At 43.1% G+C, this 6,000-nt stretch overlaps 1 pseudogene; it reads left to right on the top strand.

Annotated features, from left to right (window-relative positions):
* The first annotated feature begins 4,495 nt into the window (after positions 1-4,495).
* LOC110545900 (high mobility group protein B1-like) lies at positions 4,496-5,116 on the top strand (annotated as a pseudogene).
* The last annotated feature ends 884 nt before the right edge of the window (positions 5,117-6,000 follow it).

Raw genomic sequence — 6,000 nt, 5'->3', positions numbered from 1 at the left:
GAGTGAAGGTCCTCACAGTGACCATGTGACAGTAGCAGCATTTTCCAACCCCAAACAGCTTCCCTCTCTTTCCCAATCACCAAATCAGTCCAGAAGATAAGTAGCTGAGGAAATGAAAATAACCCAGTCTATGAAATTTTTTCCTCAAGTGATTGAGGGCGAGAAAATAATTTGCAAACTTCAGAGATTTATAAAGCAAGCGAGCTGATCACAGCACATCTCCCAAAGAGCTGCATGTTGTAAAATCAAGATGAGAGCCCTTGGCTGAGTGAACAGAAAGGTTTCTGATTACAAGTGTTAGGCAAACTCAATTACATTCTATTTAAACAAATTTTTGTCTGCTTGCTACTGTCAAAGCATAACGAATTAAAGGAGAAATGTGACCTTATGTTTTTTTCCCTGAAAATTATTGCTATCATTGTGCTTGTCAAACTCAAAGTAAGACTACTATTTTGTATTATACATTGTTTACTGTGAACTTATTTTTTACCCATATTATCTCATTTAAGGAATTCAGGCATCCCTTAGGATTATAAGTGAACAACTAATGTCATTTCAATTCTGCCTTTATTGTTGCTGCTGTAGTAACTGATGCATATAAAGTGATATTAAGTCTATACTGTTACATAAATGTCAAGAAAAGGAGGATACAATTACGCACCATGTTTCATAATTGCTTTTTCCGGGTGGATATCTTAAGCTGGGCAGAGTTTTTCTCGTTTGTGATAGTTAATAAATAAGCGGCTTACCACGGACACCTGTTGAAAGCCCCGAGTCCCTGGCTTTGGTGTGAGTGAGGATCAGTGTCCTTCACAACTCTGGGTGTTGGTGGAAGCGGCTGCTGATCTTCATGAATCATCATGACCTGCCATCCTGGGGCCTGCCCATTATACACTCACTTCTTCACTGAGGAGTCAAAGGCTGTCATTTCTCCATATTTCACTTTTCTAGAATGGCGATTTATAAAGGTTCATGGACTGACCTTTAGGGAGGAGCCTAGCTAATCTCTCTCTCAGCGGCTGTCTGGAGCGCCTCAGCACACAAATACAGATCAAAGGCAACAGCCAAAATAGAAGCTGGAGAAATGAAGAACAATTAATTCTCTTGTGCATTCATTAAGGTCATGGAAATCATCTTTTCCCAAAATGCAATGAGAACAGCTCTCAGTCTCTTTTGGGACAGTTGTTAGTAAATTTCAGTCCTAAATGTATTGTTAGGAATTGTGGTGGCTAAATCCTGGAAGCCTGGCTGCCCTCCCCAGTGGCTACGCAAGCATATAGGCTTATTTGATTGAGTGCACAAATGATTAGTAGTCATGGCCAAGAGCTATGGATCTAGTCTTTTACGCCACGCACCTTGCCAGTTTGGTGTGCCCATGAGCCAGAGTTCATAGCTGCTTTCCAGGCTGTCCTTTTCTTCTCAACAACACCCGTATGCCTAATGCTCTGTCTTTTCATTGTTCATAGAACAGTCTGACATTGTTTGTTCCTGAAGAGTTTACAGAAATCACAGCCATCAGACGGTTCTGCCAGACACAGATGGGGAGAGAGCTGAGTTTGAAAATATTGCAATGTTGTGTTGCATCATTTTTTATTAAAGCATCAGGCAGTATTAACTATCTGTGGAAGTTAATCTTCATTGTCAACATGACTGGATTTGGAGTCACCTAGGAGACACACCTCTGAGCCTGTCCGTGAGAAGGTTTCCAGAGAGGCTTAATGGAAGGACAATCCATCTTAACTGACCATCCTAAAGATTGCTGTTGTGTGACACTATCCTTGACAATAGACAAAGTAAGGGTACCCCCAAGTCAAACTTGATGTGTTGATGAATTTTTTTAGGCGGGGCAGAGGGATTAGTTTCAGCAGTATTTTGGGTGAGGAGTTAGTTACAGGAACAGCAATTACTCAAGAACAGCTGTATCACCAAACGTCTACCCAGTGTGGCTGACAGCTCACACACACACACACACACACACACACACACACACACACAAATGTGGAAAACTAGAGAGTACCACATAGCATGCAGGCAGATCAGCAGGTCAGAGAGTGTGCTGGTGAGAGGGTTTTGTGAACTGGACACAAGCCAGAGTCATCTGGGAATCGTGAACTTCAATTAAGAGAGTATCCATATCAGGTTGCCTACAGGCATGTCTGAGGGACATTTTCTTGATTAATGATTAATTGGGAGGGCCTAGCCTCCAGGGCTGGTGCCACCTCTGGGTCCCAAGTTGTGTAAGAAATCAAACTGAGCAACCCATGAGGAGCAAGCTGGTAAGCCCTGTTCCTGTATGGCCTCCCTTTCAGTTCCTGCCTCCAGCTTCCTGACTTCCCTTCGTAGGAGACTGTGATTGGAACATGTAAGCCCTTTCCTCTCCAAGCTGCTTTTGATCATGGTACCTAATCACAGCACTAGAAAGCAAAGAGGGACAGAGAGTGTCTCTTTCAGGCACCTCATGTGAACTTAGTCTCTGAGCAGCTCTGCCAGTTTCTGCTTCTTCCAGGAAATTCTTGTCTGAGCCTCTCTGGAGACTCTCAGCAGTCTTTATAGCTTACATATGCTTGGAGAAGGAGGGCCTTAGTGAATCTTGTCTGTTTCAGGGACATCCTGAAGCTACTGAGTTCATTGCTTTCTGAGCTAAAGGGGCTTCCTCCAGGATAGACTGTTTCCCACTGGTTTAGAACACCCTGTGTTCTAATGAGCTTCCCTTCAAGATAGAGATTTATTTCAGAGGAAACTGTTACATAATAACTAGGATCCCAGACCGAATACAAAGACAAAAAGGAGGGAGGCTGCTGAGCACAAGTGCTGATTTGTCTCTGCCTCTAAGTGGCTGCAGAATGACCAGATGCCTCACACTTCTGTTGCTATGACGACCACACCTTAATGGACTGTGTCCCTTAAACCTGAACCAAAATAAACCTATGCTTCCCTAACTTGCTTGTTCAGAAATTTTTTCTGATACTAATACAATCTCTAAAGCTCACATAGTCTTTAATGTGGGTTTTTCCACATATGAAAGAAAAGAATGAAAATGGTCCTCATTAAACATCTTGATAAATGCAAATGAAAGCAATTAGTTACCATTACCTGTTAGAATGGTAACCTCTACTGCATACACACAAAGCAGATAAATTGTCAATGAGGGTGACAGGAAATTGGAAACTTCATTCACTGTTGGCAGTAATATAAATGTTAAATTATGTGACCATTGGAGCTGGAGAGCTGGCTCAGCTACTGAGAACACTTGCTATATAATCTCAAGGACCAGAGTTTAGATTCCCAGCACTGACAAAACAAGCAAAGCCCCATGAACCCTGTATCTGAGATTCTAGAGGCTGGGACTCTGACGTTTACTGTATTCTAGACTAACCAAGACATGAACCCCAGCTCAGAGAAGGAAATTTCTTCAGGGGAACAGGTAGACAGTGATGCAGGAGGATTGCTCTTCTGGCTTCTCCACATATACAGTCATAGCTACGCGCATGCACACACACACAAATAAGCTGATATACACCCACATGCAAAGGAAGGAAAGAAGGAAGAAAAGAATCTGGGAAACAAATCTGGTAGCTTTTTTAAATATTGAGTATATGGTTATCATATGACCCGGAAACTCCTTTTCTATATGCACCAGAGCAATGAAATGCAAACCCACTAAAATCTTGAGCAGAAACAATGTTTTTCAGAGTAGGAAGCAAGTGGGGAACAATGTAATTGTCTGCTAAGTGGCAAATGGTACAATGTTATTTATATGACTATACAGTAGAATTTGGTTTGGCATGAAAAGGAATGAAGTTCTGATACACATTGCAATATGGGCGAAGACTGCACACACTGTGCCAAAGGAAGAAGGCCAGACAGAAAATGTCGTATATTCTATATTTCCCGTAAATGCCTGGAATAGGCAAATTCACAGAGATGTAAAGCATATTAGCTGTTTCCCAGAGTTGAAGGGTTTTAGGAAAAATAAGTGGCTGTCAGGGCTGTGTGAGTCACAGAGTTCACCAAGCCACACAGCCAGGACCAAGCTGACACAGACCTTCACACTCCTGAGGAAGGGATACTGAAGAGGGCAGCAAATGGCCACATAACGGTCATAAACCATGGCAGCCAACAGATACTGGCCGGAGGTACCACAAGTGAAAAGGTCTGACAGACATGGTCTTCTTAGAAAAATGCCTTCTTTTCCTAGCAATAGCATGACTATGGTATAGTTCATGTCTAAGAAATTCAGGCTATGGATAAAACAACACATTGGAAAGTAGAGGGAAAGACTTACTATATACACGTTTTCCAGAAGATTTGTCAATTAAATTGAATGAAGACCAGTAAGAGCAGGAAAAATGGCTCCTGTACTTCAAAATACAGGTGGGAAATTATAGAAGCTTCATTCAGTTACGTGAGCTTGCATTTCTTTGAATTCTGTCAGTGTGAGCCAGACAGGCAGTGGGCAGCGACTCGGTGCTTCGGGGACAAAAATCAGCTAAACATGGGCAAAGGAGATCCTAAAAAGCCGAGAGGCAAATGAACATGCCGGGAGGAGCCAAGAAGAAGCACCCGGATGCCCCTGCCAACTTCTCAGGGTTCTCCAAGAAGCGCTTGGAGAGGTGGAAGACCACGTCTGCAAAAGAGACGGGGAAATTTGAAGACACGGCAAAGGCTGACAGGGCTCGTGACGAGAGAGAAATGGAAGCCTACATCCTCCCCAAAGAAGAGACCAAAAAGAAGTTCAAGCACCCATATGAACCCAAGAGGCCCCTTTTGGCCTTCTTCCTGTTCTGCTCTGAGGACCGCCCCCAAAATCAAAGGAGAGCACCGCAGCTTGTCCATTAGTGATGTAGCTAAGAAGCTAGGTGAGACATGGAACACTGTGGCCCATGACCAGCAGCCGCACGCGAAGAAGGCCCCCACGCTGAAGGAGAAGGACCAGAAGGATATCGCTGCCTATAGAACTAAGGGACAACTGGACACGGCCTGACAGGGGTGGTCAAGGCCGGAAAGCGCAAGAAAAGGAAGAGATGACGTGGAGGATGTAGGGGAGGAGGAGGAAAAGGAGGAAGAAGATGAAGAGAAAGAAGAGGATGATGATGTTGGTATAAGTTGGTTCTAGTGCGTTTTTTTCCCTTGTCTATAAAGCATTTAACCCCCACTATACACAACTCACTCCTTTTAAAGAAAAAAAAAAGAAGAAGAAATGTAAGGCTGTGTAAGATTTGTTTTTAAACTGTACGATGTCTTTTTTTTTTTTTTTTTTTTTTTTTTTGTATAGTTAACACACTACCGACAGCTCTGTCTTGGTGGTGTTTTCTGTGGCCACAACCTGGCCCGGTACAGTCTGGGGTTTGTAAATTGGCATGGAACCTTAAAGCACAGTTGTTGGTTGGTGTAGAGCACGAATTAGTTATATATGGGGACGATAGGGTTGTTTGGTTGGTTGGTTTGGTTTTTTCTTTTCATTTGGTTTGGTTTTCATCTTCAGTTGTCTGTGATGCAGCTTATAGGAAGATAATTGTTCTGTTAACTGAATACCACTCTGTACTTGCAAAAAAAAAAAAATGCGGCTGTTTTGTTGACATCCTGAATGCTTCTAAGTAAATACAATTTTATTTTATTAAAAAAAAAAAAGGAAGGAAGAAAAATTAGCTCAATGGCAAGCAGAAGACCAAGTGAGCAGAAGGTGAAACGAGCCTCCTTCTACCCCGCTCCTTTCGTCTGGGCCACGGCCAGAAAGTGCCACGCACAGTCAGGATGGGCTTCCTACATCTATCAAGGGGACAAAGAAGCTTCTCAGGTGGCTCTAATTTGTCTCAGGCTGATATGAAAACAATTATAAGAAACGAGCTGCTTAAAAACTCAAGTACATTCCGCCCGATCTCCTTCCAGGAGACAAGTCGCAGTACCAATGTCCGCCTTATGGGCTGTGAGGTCACCCCCATGACCTCCACTTCCTGTGAACACGCTGTAACACTGCAGAAGGGAGCCTGCAGATTTCGT

This window comes from Meriones unguiculatus, chromosome 10 (assembly GCF_030254825.1).
Source record: "Meriones unguiculatus strain TT.TT164.6M chromosome 10, Bangor_MerUng_6.1, whole genome shotgun sequence".
Classification (NCBI taxonomy): domain Eukaryota; kingdom Metazoa; phylum Chordata; class Mammalia; order Rodentia; family Muridae; genus Meriones; species Meriones unguiculatus.
This window is presented reverse-complemented; position numbering and strand designations above follow the sequence as displayed.